The 14838-nt window shown below is 49.2% G+C and overlaps 1 protein-coding gene across 1 annotated transcript in view; it reads left to right on the top strand.

Annotated features, from left to right (window-relative positions):
• Nucleotides 1-14838, top strand: part of LOC144480013 (glutamate receptor ionotropic, kainate 4-like) — a 289723-nt gene that overhangs the window by 143371 nt on the left and 131514 nt on the right. The gene's annotated exons all lie outside the window — the stretch shown is intronic.

Raw genomic sequence — 14838 nt, 5'->3', positions numbered from 1 at the left:
AGGGAATCTATGCATGGAGCCAGAGGAGATGAGTGAGGTATTAAATGAGTACTTTGTGTCAGTATTCACCAAAGAGAAGGACTTGGTGGATGATGAATCTGGCAAAGGGTGTGTAGATAGTTTAGGTCATGTTGAGGTCAAAAAGGAGGAGGCATTGGGGTTCTTGAGAAACATTAAGGTGGACAAGTCCCCAGGGCCTGATGGGATATACCCCAGAATACTGAAAGAGGTAAGGGAGGAAATTGCTAGGGCCTTGAGAGAAATCTTTGTACCCTCACTGGCTACAGGGGAGGTACGGTAAGAAGTCTCACAACACCAGGTTAACGTCCAACAGGTTTATTTGGTAGCACAAGCCACTAGCTTTCGGAGCACTGCTCCTTCATCAGGTGAGTGGGAGATGCGTTTGCAAACAGGGCATATAAAGACACAAACTCAATTTACAAGATAATGGTTGGAATGCAAGTCTTTACAGGTAATCAAGTCTTAAAGGTACAGACAATGTGAGTGGAGAGAGGGTTAAGCACAGGTTAAAGAGATGTGTATTGTCTCCAGCCAGGACAGTTAGTGAGATTTTGCAAGTCCAGGCTAGTCGTGGGGGTTACAGATAGTGTGACATGAACCCAAGATCCCGGTTGAGGCCGTCCTCATGTGTATGGAACATGGCTTTAAGTTTCTGCTCAACGATTCTGCGTTGTCGTGTGTCATGAAGGCCGTCTTGGAGAACACTTACCCAAAGATCAGAGGCTGAATGCCCGTGACTGCTGAAGTGTTCCCCAACAGGAAGAGAACACTCCTGCCTGGTGATTGTCAAGCGGTGTTCATTCATCCGTTGTCGTAGCGTCTGCATGGTCTCCCCAATTACCATGCCTCGGGACATCCTTTCCTGCAGTGTAAGAGGTAGACAACGTTGGCCGAGTTGCAAGAGTATGTACCATGTACCTGGTGGATGGTGTTCTCACGTGAGATGATGGCATCCGTGTCTTGCAGAGGTTGCTGTGGCAGGGTTGTGTGGTGTCGTGGTCACTGTTCTCCTGAAGGCTGTGTTGTTTGCTGCGGACAATGGTCTGTTTGAGGTTATGCAGTTGTTTGAAGGCAAGAAGTGGGGGTGTGGGGGTGGCCTTGGCAAGATGTTCATCTTCATCAATGACATGTTGAAGGCTCCAGAGAAGATGTCGTAGCTTCTCTGCTCCGGGGAAGTACTGGACGATGAAGGGTACTCTGTCCGCCGTGTCCCTTATTTGTGTCCTGTGTTTGTCTACTGAGGAGGTCAGTGCGGTTTTTCGCTGTGTCGGAACTGTCGATCAATGAGTCGAGTGCCGTACCCTGTTCTTATGAGGGCATCTTTCAACGTCTGGAGGTGTCTGTTGCGATCCTCCTCATCACACCAGCTCTACAGGAAATGCCACATCCTGGAAACCAAGATAGAGTCCATATTCTCAACTTGGGCTCAGGACGCAGATCAGTTGCGAAACACTGCCAAGCAGATGAGACAAAGGAACCAAGCCATCTACATGCACACCAAGAACAGAAAACTTGAGAAACTCGGCATCACCACCAGCAGCAACCAAGCCTCCCCCGGTACCACCATAGAAAACTGTACCACTGCAGGGAAGTCCATTGTCAACTTGTCAGACTACACACTTGCAACCAGATGAAATCGAAGTTCTCAGCTGAGGGCTCAATTTCTGCCCCGCCACCAAAATAGACCCCATCAGTCTCGCAGCAGACACAGAGGAATTCATCAGGCGAATGAGGCTGCAGGAGTTCTTCCACAAATCCCAAGAGGCCAACAGCGAACAGAATGAGACAGCCAATGAATTGGAACAGCCAACAAGAGAGATCCGGCGTGCAGCAACCGAAGAGGAAAGAGTCGAATTGGACTCCTCCGGAAGGCCGTTGCCCTCGACTTGACATATATGCCCAAGCCGTCAGGAGGTGCGTTAATGCCAGATTCACCAGCCGCCCTCACAAGACAGCCCCAAACGTCACCCAAGCACAACGCAACGCCATCTGCGCTCTCAAGACCAATCGCAACATTGTCATCAAATCAGCAGACAAAGAAGGGGCCACTGTCATATTGAACAGAATGGATTACTGCAAAGAAGTGCATCGACAACTGAACAACGAGGAACACTACAGTTTCCCGCAGATCCGACCAAAGAACACACCCGTCAACTCAACAGACTGATCAAGACCTTTGATCCAGACCTTCAGAGCACCCTCCATGCTCTCATCCCACGTACTCCCCGCGTTGGAGATCTCTACTGCCTCCCAAAGATACACAAGACCAACACACATCCCATCGTATCAGGCAATGGGACCCTGTGCGAGAACCTCTCCAGCTACGTCGAGGGCATCCTGAAACCCATTGTTCAAAGAACCCCCAGCTTTTGTCGCGACACTACGGACTTCCTACAGAAACTCAGCACACATGGAGCAGTTGAACCAGGAGCACTCCTCATCACAATGGATGTCTCAGCACTCTACACCAGCATCCCCCACAACGATGGCATAGCTGCAACTGCCTCAGTACTCAACGCCGACAATTGCCAATCTCCAGATGCAATTTTACAACTCATCCGCTTCATCCTGGACCACAACGTCTTCACCTTCAACAACCAGTTCTTCATCCAAACACACGGAACAGCCATGGGGACCAAATTCGCACCTCAATATGCCAACATCTTCATGCACAGGTTCGAACAAGACCTCTTCACCGCACAGGACCTTCAACCGATGCTATACACTAGATACGTCGATGACATTTTTTTTCTTTGGACACATGGCGAACAATCACTGAAACAACTATATGATGACATCAACAAGTTCCATCCCACCATCAGACTCACCATTGTCTACTCTCCAGAATCGGTTGCATTCTTGAACACATGCATCTCCATCAAGGATGGTCACCTCAGCACTTCACTGTACCGCAAGCCCACGGATAACCTCACAATGCTCCACTTCTCCAGCTTCCACCCTAAACATGTTATAGAAGCCATCCCCTACAGATAAGCCCTCCGTATACACAGGATCTGCTCAGATGAGGAGGATCGCAACAGACACCTCCACACGCTGAAAGATGCCCTCATAAGAACAGGGTATGGTGCTCGACTCATCGATCGACAGTTCTGACGCGCCACAGCGAAAAACCTCACCAACCTCCTCAGAAGACAAACATGGGACACGGCAGACAGAGTACCCTTCGTCGTCCAGTTCTTCCCTGGAGTGGAGAAGCTACGACATCTTCTCTGGAGCCTTCAACATGTCATCGATGAAGATGAACATCTTGCCAAGGCTACCCCCACACCCCCACTTCCTGCCTTCAAACAACTGCACAACCTCAAACAGACCATTGTCCGCAGCAAACTACACAGCCTTCAGGAGAACAATGACCACGACACCACACAACCCTGCCACAGCAACCTCTGCAAGACGTGCCGGATCATCGACACGGATGCCGTCGTCTCACGTGAGAACACCATCCACCAGGTACACGGTACATACTCTTGCAACTCGGCCAACATTGTCTACCTGATACGCTGCAGGAAAGGATGTCCCGAGGTATGGTACATTGGGGAGACCATGCAGATGCTACGACAACGGATGCATGAACAACGCTCGACAATCAGCAGGCAAGACTGTTCTCTTCCTGTTGGGGAACACTTCAGCAGTCACGGGCATTCAGCCTCTGATCTTCGGATAAGTGTTCTCCAAGGTGGCACACGACAACGCAGAATCTCTGAGCAGAAACCTATAGCCAAGTTCCATACACATGAGGATGGCCTCATAGAACATAGAACATAGAACATTACAGCACAGAACAGGCCCTTCGGCCCACGATGTTGTGCCGACCTTCATCTGAAACCAAGATCAAGCTATCCCACTCCCTACCATCCTGGTGTGCTCCATGTGCCTATCCAATAACCGCTTAAATGTTCCTAAAGTGTCTGACTCCACTATCACTGCAGGCAGTCCATTCCACACCCCAACCACTCTCTGCGTGAAGAACCTACCTCTGATATCCTTCCTATATCTCCCACCACGAACCCTATAGTTATGCCCCCTTGTAATAGCTCCATCCACCCGAGGAAATAGTCTTTGAACGTTCACTCGATCTATCCCCTTCATCATTTTATAAACCTCTATTAAGTCTCCCCTCAATCTCCTCCGCTCCAGAGAGAACAGCCCCAGCTCCCTCAACCTTTCCTCATAAGACCGACACTCCAAACCAGGCAGCATCCTGGTAAATCTCCTCTGCACTCTTTCCAGCGCTTCCACATCCTTCTTATAGTGAGGTGACCAGAACTGCACGCAATATTCCAAATGCGGTCTCACCAAGGTCCTGTACAGTTGCAGCATAACCCCACGGCTCTTAAACTCCAACCCCCTGTTAATAAAAGCTAACACACTATATGCCTCAACCGGGATCTTGGGTTCATGTCACACTATCTGTAACCCCATGACTTGCCTGGGCTTGCAAAATCTCACTAACTGTCCTGGCTGGAGACAATACACACCTCTTTAACCTGTGCTTGACCCTCTTTCCACTCACATTGTCTATAGCCGGATTAGGCAGGAATTGGTGGATGTTGATTGGGAGAGGATGTTTGAGGGTAAGTCCGCGTCTGGCATGTGGGAGTCTTTTAAGGAACTATTGATAAGGCTGCAGGATAGGCATGTGCCTGTAAAAAGGAAAGATAGGGAAGGTAGGATTCGAGAGCCGTGGATAACCAGGGAAATTGAGGATCTGATTAAAATGAAAATGGAGGCGTACGTTAAGTCCAGGCAACTGAAAACAGATGGAGCTCTGGAGGAATACAGAGAGAGTAGGAAAGATCTCAAACGGGGAGTTAGAAGGGCAAAAAGAGGTCACGAGATGTTCTTGGCAGGCAGGATTAAGGAGAATCCTAAGGCATTCTATTCATACGTTAGGAACAAAAGAGTTGTCAGGGAGAAAATCGGACCTCTCAGGGACAAAGGAGGGGAATTATGCTTAGAACCCAAGGGAATAGGGGAGATCCTAAATGAATACTTTGCATCGGTATTCACGAAGGAGAGGGGCGTGTTAACCGGGAATGTCTCGGAGGGAGGTGTTGACCCGTTAGAGAAAATCTCCATTACAAGAGAGGAAGTGTTAGGTTTTTTAGGGAACATTAAAACTGACAAAGCCCCAGGGCCTGATGGCATCTATCCTCGACTGCTCAGGGAGACGAGAGGTGAAATTGCTGGGCCTCTGACGGAAATCTTTGTCGCTTCTTTGGACACGGGTGAGGTCCCTGAGGATTGGAGGATAGCGAATGTGGTCCCGTTGTTTAAGAAGGGTAGCAGTGATAACCCAGGAAATTATAGGCCGGTGAGCTTGACGTCCGTGGTAGGGAAGTTGTTGGAGAGGATTCTTAGAGACAGGATGTATGTGCATTTAGAACGGAACAATCTCATTAGTGACAGACAGCATGGTTTTGTAAGAGGGAGGTCGTGCCTTACAAATTTGGTGGAGTTTTTTGAGGAAGTGACAAAAACGGTTGATGAAGGAAGGGCCGTGGATGTCGTCTATATGGATTTCAGTAAGGCATTTGACAAAGTCCCACATGGCAGGTTGGTTAAGAAGGTTAAGGCTCATGGGATACAAGGAGAAGTGGCTAGATGGGTGGAGAACTGGCTTGGCCATAGGAGACAGAGGGTAGTGGTCGAAGGGTCTTTTTCCGGCTGGAGGTCTGTGACCAGTGGTGTTCCGCAGGGCTCTGTACTAGGACCTCTGCTATTTGTGATATATATAAATGATTTGGAAGAAGGTGTAACTGGTGTAATCAGCAAGTTTGCGGATGACACGAAGATGGCTGGAATTGCAGATAGCGAAGAGCATTGTCGGGCAATACAGCAGGATATAGATAGGCTGGAAAATTGGGCGGAGAGGTGGCAGATGGAATTTAATCCGGATAAATGCGAAGTGATGCATTTTGGAAGAAATAATGTAGGGAGGAGTTATACAATAAATGGCAGAGTCATCAGGAGTATAGAAACACAGAGGGACCTAGGTGTGCAAGTCCACAAATCCTTGAAGGTGGCAACACAGGTGGAGAAGGTGGTGAAGAAGGCATATGGTATGCTTGCCTTTATAGGACGGGGTATAGAGTATAAAAGCTGGAGTCTGATGATGCAGCTGTATAGAACGCTGGTTAGGCCACATTTGGAGTACTGCGTCCAGTTCTGGTCGCCGCACTACCAGAAGGACGTGGAGGCATTGGAGAGAGTGCAGAGAAGGTTTACCAGGATGTTGCCTGGTATGGAGGGTCTTAGCTATGAGGAGAGATTGGGTAGACTGGGGTTGTTCTCCTTGGAAAGACGGAGAATGAGGGGAGATCTAATAGAGGTATACAAGATTATGAGGGGTATAGATAGGGTGAACAGTGGGAAGCTTTTTCCCAGGTCGGAGGTGACGATCACGAGGGGTCACGGTCTCAAGCTGAGAGGGGCGAAGTATAACTCAGACATCAGAGGGACGTTTTTTACACAGAGGGTGGTGGGGGCCTGGAATGCGCTGCCAAGTAGGGTGGTGGAGGCAGGCACGCTGACATCGTTTAAGACTTACCTGGATAGTCACATGAGCAGCCTGGGAATGGAGGGATATAAACGATTGGTCTAGTTGGACCAAGGAGCGGCACAGGCTTGGAGGGCCGAAGGGCCTGTTTCCTGTGCTGTACTGTTCTTTGTTCTTTGTTCTTTGTCTGTACCTTTAAGACTTGATTACCTATAAACACTCGCATTCCAACCATTATCTTGTAAATTGAGTTTGTGTCTTTATATGCCCTGTTTGCGAACACATCTCCCACTCACCTGATGAAGGAGCAGTGCACCGAAAGCTTGTGGCTTGTGCTACCAAATAAACCTGTTGGACTTTAACCTGGTGTTTTGAGATTTCTTACTGTGCTTACCCCAGTCCAACGCCGGCATCACCACATACAGGAGAGGTCCAGAGGATTGGAGAAAAGCCAATGTTGTTCCTTTGTTTAAGAAGGGCGCAAGGATAATCCAGGTAATTACAGGCCAGTGAGCCTTATGTCAGTGGTAGGGAAATTACTGGAGAGGATTCTTCGAGACAGGATTTACTCCCACTTGGAAATAAGTGGACGTGTTAGCGACAGGCAACATGGTTTTGTGAAGGGAGGTCATGCCTCACCAACTTGATCGGGTTTTTCGAGGAAGTGACAAAGATGATTGATGAGGGTAAGGCAGTGGATGTTGTCTATATGGACTTCAGTAAGGACTTTGACAAGGTCCCTCATGGCAGGCTGGTGCAGAAGGTGAAGTTGCAGGGGATCAGAGGTGAGCTGGCAAGATGGATACAGAACTGGCTCGGTCATAAAGGGAAGCAGTGGAAGGGTGTGTTTCTGAATGGAGGGCTGTAACTAGTGGTGTTCCTCAGGGATCAGTGCTGGGACCGTTGCTGTTTGTAATGTATATAAATGATTTAGAGGAAAATGTAACTGGTTTGATTATTAAATTTGCGGACGACAAAAAGGTTGGTGGACCATCAGGCGATACAGCAGGATATAGATCGTTTGGAGACTTGGGCAGAGAGATGGCAGATGGAGTTTAATCCAGACAAATGTGAGGTAATGCATTTTGGAAGTTCTAATGCAGATGGGAAATATACAGTAAATGGCAGAATCGTTAAGAGTATTGATTATCAGAAGGATCTGGGTTTACAGTACACAGGTCACTGAAAGTGGCAACGCGGATGGAGAAGGTAGTCAAGAAGGAATATGGCATGCTTGCCTTCATCGGCCAGGCCATTGAGTTTAAAAACTGGCAAGTCACGTTGCAGCTTTATAGAACCTTAGTTAGGCCGCACTTGGAATATAGTGTTCGATTCTGGTCGCCACACTACCAGGAGGATGTGGAGGCTTTGGAGAGGCTACAGAAAAGATTTACCAGGTTGTTGCCTGGTATGGAGGGCATTAGCTATGAGGAGAGGTTGGAGAAACTTGGCTTGTTCTCACTGGAATGACAGAGGGTGCGGGGCGACCTGATAGAAGTCTACAAAATTATGAGGGGCATGGATAGAGTGGATAGTCAGAGGCTTTTTCCCAGGATGGAAGAGTCAATTACTAGGTGGCATAGGTTTAAGGTGTGAGGTGCAAGGTTTAAAAGAGATGTAGGAGGCAAGTATTTTTACACACAGCGTGATGGGTTCCTGGAACTCGCTGCTGGGGGAAGTAGTGGAAGCAGATACGATAGTGAGTTTTAAGGGGCATCTGGACAAATACATGAATAGGATGGGAATAGAGGGATATGGTCCCTGTCAGGGTCGGGGGTTTTAGTTGAGTCGGGCAGCATGGTCAGTGCAGGCTTGGAGGGCCGAAGGGCCTGTTCCTGTGTTGTAATTTTTTTTGTTCTTTGTTCTTTTTATTATGGATTGTAACAGTGGTTAGCACTGCTGCCTCATAGTGTCAGGGACCCAGGTTCAATTAAGGCCTTGGGTGACTGTGTGGAATTTGCACATTCTCCCCTTGTCTGCGTGGGTTTCCTTCGGGTGCTCCGGATTCATCTCACACTCCAAAGATGTGCAGGTTCGGTTGATTGGCCATGCTAAATCACCACTTAGTGTCAGGGTAATTAGCAGGGTGAATATGTGCGGATGGGGCCTGGGGGGGGTGGATTGTTGTCGATGCAAGCTTGATGGGTCTCTTTCTGCATTGTAGGGATTTTATTCTATTCTATTGCTTTATTTGTTCAGAAATTGTTACCTTTTTTAACCTCTCAAATTTTTTGCTTATTGTGGTGGCAAACACTCTGGGAGCGGTTCTACCATCCTGCTGCGCTGCTTTTTTAGCGCCAGCCAATTTGCATGATTTGGTCCTGGCATCCGAGCCTCCACGCGTCTCCCAGTGCTGGATTTCCAGGGCCATCAGCTCCGCGCCGTAAATCAGCACTGGGAGACACGCAGAGGCCCGGAATGCCAAGCTGCTGCTGCATATATATTCAGCTCCCCGCTGGAAATCGGCACTGGGAGAGGCCCGGATGCCAGAAATCGGCGCTGAGCTGCCTAATCTATGCAGCAGCTAATTTAAATCTATTTTGAATCTCATTAGCAGACCCAGGATTGAAGTCTCTGGCCCGCTTGCCTCTCCCCCACCGCCAGGAGTATTTCATCCCAACGGGGTTTACAATAGCTCCCCACTAACGGGGAGCTGGCGGCTCAACCCCGCTGGACTGAAGGGGGGCAATTGAGGCCCCCCCAGTGGGTTGGGTGCCAGGGGAGAGTGTCTCTTTGGCAGTGCCAACCTGGGCCCCCGCAATGCCCAAGGGGCAACGTGCCAATGCCCAGAGGACACCTTGGCACTTCCCCATGCCCAAAGGGGCCAAATGAGGGCGGGCCCTGTTGGGGCAGGGCCTCTCGGGGCGGGGGGGGGGGCGATCTGTGGGAATGGGGGAATCCCACTTCCACTCTGCAGTTGGGATCAGTGGGGGGAGGGAGGCCAGTGATCAGGGCAGCCTGCTTGGGGGGTCGGGGCTGCAGGGGGGGGCAGGAGGCGTCACTGCGGGGAGGGGTTTGGGACTACCAGTTGGGGGTGGGGGATCAGGAGCTCAGGCTGCGGGGGGGAGGGTGGGGACATCACGGCAGGCTGGTGGTGGTCGGGTCTGGCCCGGGCAAATCCGAGAGATCAGTGATTGGGCCATGTGGGGTTGGGAGGGCCCGTGATGTGGGATCGTGGGGCCGGCCAACAATCAGGAGGCCGGTAGACAGGGGCCAGTACGCATGTGCTGAACTCGGCACTGACAGATTGGCACATACGCAGTGGCCCACACAGTTTGATTTGTGCTACTGCACTCTGCCGTGCACAGAGTGTGGGAGATTCATTTTGAAACTCCCACTGAGAAAACCAATGTGATTGGCTCGTTTTTACACAAATTCAACACTTAGAATTTTTTTGGGACAATATAGGGGCGATTCTCCCAAAAGTGCTGAATTGGCGAGAAAACTGGTCTAAATCACGACTGTTTTTTCAGTGCAACGTCAGACCCAAATCTCCCCACTCTGTGTAATGCAGAGATCCCAATTGTGAATATCATTAAAAACCCAGGAGGGTCGGGACCTATTCGCACCGGAGTCTGACAGCTCTGGAACTCTGCACATGCGCAGTGGTCCCGATCTTTCAGTCTCCCCATTTGCTGGACAGCCCGCGACCCCCGCAGTGCTGCCCCTCCAGTCCCATCCCATGGCCCAATCGCAGGCCCCACAACAATTCCCGGGCCAGTCCCGCCTCCCCCTCCGTCCCAGAGCACCCCGATGTCCAGCCCACCCCCCAGCAGCAGTGGTGATCGCCCCCCCCCGCTGACCCCCCCCCCAGGGTCAGACGCCCCCCTGGGAGGCAGATTCCGCCTGCCAGCAGACAACCAGCCTCCCCAGCCTGCTCCGATTGCTGGCCTCCCTCCAGCCCAGACCGATCCCAATGCAGAGTGGCAGTGGGACCCCCCCACCAATTGCCCCGAGGCCCTGCCCACTATAGGCCTCGCCCCCTTGGCACTGTCCAGTGCCTAGTGGGCAGTGCCAAGGTGCACCTTGGGCATGGGCACTTTGCCCCTTGGGCAGTGCCAAGGGGCACAGGCTGGCACTGCCAGGGTGCCCATGCCCAGGGGGCACCACCCCTCTTCCTCCCAACCTCTTGGGGGGCCCTGATTGCCCCCCCTTCACTCCAGCAGGGTCTCCCGCTAGCTCCCTGAACATGGGGAGCTACTCTAAACCCCGCCGGAATGAAGTACCCCTGGCGGAGTGGGAGATGCTATTGGGCCCGGCAAGTTCCGTGCCGGGCCCAATAATCACATGCAAAATAGATTTAAAATACATTAAAAACAGATTCAAATGACTTATTTCTCTTCCCGCCGGTTTCCAGCGTGGTCCCAACTGCGACTGTTCCCTAGCTCTGGGAGACGTGCATGCATCAGGAACGCATGCGTGAACCCCGCGAAATGGCCGAAAATTTGCAGGTCGCGATGGGAGAATCGCCCCCTATGTTTCTGTTTCTGAATTTTTCACATTGGTCCCTTGAGTGAGAAAAAACTAAGTGTAAATCTTGACTGACCGGGTGAGGGCGTGGGAGTGAGTGAGTGACCGAGTGAGTGAGTGACCGAGTGAGTGAGTGAATGAATGGGAGTAAGTGTGAGTCTGCCTTACACCCATTCTCAGTTTTCTCAGTCACTCTCACAGCCACACACCAACACACACACATGCATTGCAACCACACACTCCCACCCACATACACTGACTCGCCTACATTCCGGTAGCTTTTATTACTTACTCTTTTTTAACTCTATTATTTATTGCTACGCCATTGCTTTATATTTCAAATTAAGTTTATGGTTTTGTCAAACCTTATATTTCTGAAATGTTCTCATCTTCCCAAAATTTGCTCACCTGCCCTTCTGTAAGAAAAATATGCAAATATGGCCCCCAGGGCAAATAGGTTGGGCGCACCTGATCTAGGCCCATCACCTCTATGTTTTATCATTAACACAAAAATCAGTCTACTAGGATAGGCACATGCAGCCAGAGACACAGAAGCAGGCCCTGCTCCCCTCTTGTTTGATTTTTTTTGTTCCCATTCCATTTTATGGTGTTTTATTTTCTTCTTTTTAGGTGTCCTCATTATGTACACAGTCCTTTGCTCAGTCAACTTATTCCCAGTCTTCTGCAAATGCTATCCTTGAACTGAGCAATAAAGAGGCAGGATGGGGCCTTCCTTGATAGTTTGGTGAGTTGATTTAGTGAGTAACTGACCATACAGATTGGGAGAGCAGGTTCAGTGCCCAGTCTTTGGTAAATTATCTCATTTCAGGCAAGATGGCCTGAGTACATTTTGATGAAGGAGGAAGAAGTCACCAGAATGGAGCTTGGCTCCTCCCTCAAAATTAGAAACATTTATCCTCTTCTCAGTACTTCTGCATTATACAAAGAACAGTACAGCACAGAAACAGCGCCTCGGCTCTCCAAGCCTGCGCCGATCATGATGCCTGCCTAACCTAAAACCGTATGCACTTACGGAGTCCACATCCTTCCATTCCCATCCTATTCATGTATTCGTCTAGTTGCCCCTTAAATGTCGCTATCGTACCTGCTCCCACCACCTCCCCGGGCAGCACGTTCCAGACATTCACCCACCCTCTGTGTAAAAAACATGCCTCGCACATCTCCTCTAAACTTTTCCTCACGCACCTTAAACCTATGTCCCCTGGTACTTGACTTTTCTACCCTAGGAAAGAGCATCTGACTATCCACTCTGTCCATGCCACTCATAATCTTATAAACCTCTATCAGGTCGCCCCTCACCTCCATCATTCCAGTGAGAACAAACCGAGTTCATCCAACCTCTCTTCATAGCTAATACCCTCCAGACCAGGCAACATCTTGGTAAACCACTTCTGTCCCCTCTCCAAAGCATCCACATCCTTCTGGCAGTGTGGCGACCAAAATTGCACACAATATTCTAAATAAGACCTAACTAAGGTTCTGTACAGCTGCAGCATGACCTACCAATTTTTACACCAAATGCCCCGACCGATGAAGGCAAGCATGCCATAAGCCTTCTTGACTATTATCCACCTGCGTTGCCACTTTCAGTGATCAGTGGACATGTACACCCAGATCTCTTTGCCTGTGAATATTCCGAAGGGTTCTACCATTTACTGTATAATTCCGACATGCATTGGACCTTCCAAAATGCATGACCTCACACTTGTCTGGATTAAACTCCATCTGCCATTTCCCTGCCCAAGTCTCCAGCCAGTCTATATCTTGCTGTATCCTCTGACAATCCTCTTCACTATCTGCAACTCCACCAATTTTTGTGTCGTCTGCGAATCATTTATATATACTACGAACAACAAAGGTCCCAGAACTGATCCCTGTGGAACACCGCAAGTCACAGCCTTCCATTCAGAAAAGCACCCCTCTACTGCTACTGTCTTCAATAGCCAAGCCAGTTCTGTATCCATCTTACCAGTTCGCCTCTGATCCCGTGTGACTTCACCTTTCATACCAGTCTATCAGGCAGTACCTTGTCAAAGGCTTTACTGAAGTCCATTTGTACAACATCCACTGCCTTTCCCTCATCTATCATCTTTGTAACTTCCTCGAAAAACTCAATCAAGTTAGTGAGGCACGACCCCCTCCCCTTCACAAAACCATGCTGTCTATCACAAATAAGTCCATTTGTTTCCAAATGTGAGTAAATCCTGTCCCTAAGAATCTTTTCCAATAATTTCCCTACCACTGACGTAAGGCTCACTGGCCTATAATTTCCTGGATTATCCCTGCTGCCCTTCTTAAACAATGGAATAACATTGGCTATCCTCCAGTCCTCTGGAGCTTCACCTGTAGCCTGAGGAGACAAAGATTTCTGTCAAGGCCCCAGCAATTTCTGCCCTTGCCTCCCTCCGTATTCTGGGGTAGATCCCATCAGGCCCTGAGGATTTATCTACTTTCATGCTTTTTAAGACGCCCAATACCTCCTCCTTTTTGATGTCGACATGACCCAGAATATCCACGCACCCTACCCTCGGCTCCTCATCCATCAAGTCCCTCTCTTTGGTGAATACTGAGGCAAAGTATTCATTTAGTATCTCGCCCTTTCCACTGGTTCCATGCATAAATTCCCTCAACTATCCTTGAGTGAACCAACCCTTTCCCTAAGTATCCTCTTGCTCTTTACATACGTATAAAATGCCTGAGGATTTTCCTTAAACCTATTTGCCCAGGACTTTTCATGACCCCTTTTAGCCCTCCTAACTCCTTTCTTGAGTTCCTTCCTACATTCTTTATATTCTTCAAAGGCTTCATCTGTCCTAAGCCTTTTAGACCTTACAAATGCTTCTTTCTTTTTGACAAGGCTCATAATATCCCTCGTTATCCAGGGTTCCCGATACTTGCCACGTTTATCCTCCATCCTCACAGGTACATGTCGGTCCTGAATTCCAATCAACTGACATTTGAAAGACTTCCACATGTCGGATGTTGATTTACCCTCAAACAGCCTCCCCCAATCTACACTCTCCAGATCCTGCCTAAAGTTGTTGTAGTTAGTCTTCTCCCAATTTAACACTTTGCCTGAAGACCACTCTTGTCCTTATCCACAAGCACCTTAAAACTTACAGAATTATGATCACTGTTCCCGAAATGCTCTCCTACTGAAACTCCAATCACCTGGCTGGTCTCATTCCCCAATACCAGGTCTAATATGGCTCCTTCCCGAGTTGGGCTATTCACATACTGTTTCAAGAAACCCCCCTGGATGCTCCTTACAAATTCTGCCCCATGCAAGCTCCTAGCAGCAATTGAGTCCCAGTCAGTATAGGGAAAGTTAAAGTCATCCACCACAACAATCCTGTTGTTTTTGCGTCTTTCCAATATCTGTCTGCATGTCTGCTCCTCTATCTCCCGCTGGTGTTGGGAGGCCTGTAATAAACCCCCAACATTGTGACTGCACCCTTCCTGTTCCTGAGCTCTACCCATATTGCCTCGCTGCCTGAACCCTCTTAGATGTCCTTCCTCAGTACAGCTGTGATATTTTCCTGAACCAGTAATGCTACTCCCCCTCCCTTTTACATCCCTCTCTATCCTGCCGAAAGCATCTAAATCCTGGAATGAATAGTTTCACTCATGTGGAGATGCCAGTGTTGGACTGGGGTGGACAAGATGAGAGGTCACACTGATGAAGGAGCAGCGCTCCAAAAGCTTGTGATTTCAAATAAACCTGTTGGACTATAACCTGGTGTCATGTGACCTCTGATTATAGTTTCACTGAGATTAGGAATTTATCATGTGCCAAATAGGTGACA

Source organism: Mustelus asterias, chromosome 27, assembly GCF_964213995.1.
Source record: "Mustelus asterias chromosome 27, sMusAst1.hap1.1, whole genome shotgun sequence".
NCBI lineage: Eukaryota > Metazoa > Chordata > Chondrichthyes > Carcharhiniformes > Triakidae > Mustelus > Mustelus asterias.
Note: the sequence above shows the minus strand (reverse complement) of the source record. Positions and strands in the feature narration are given on the sequence as shown.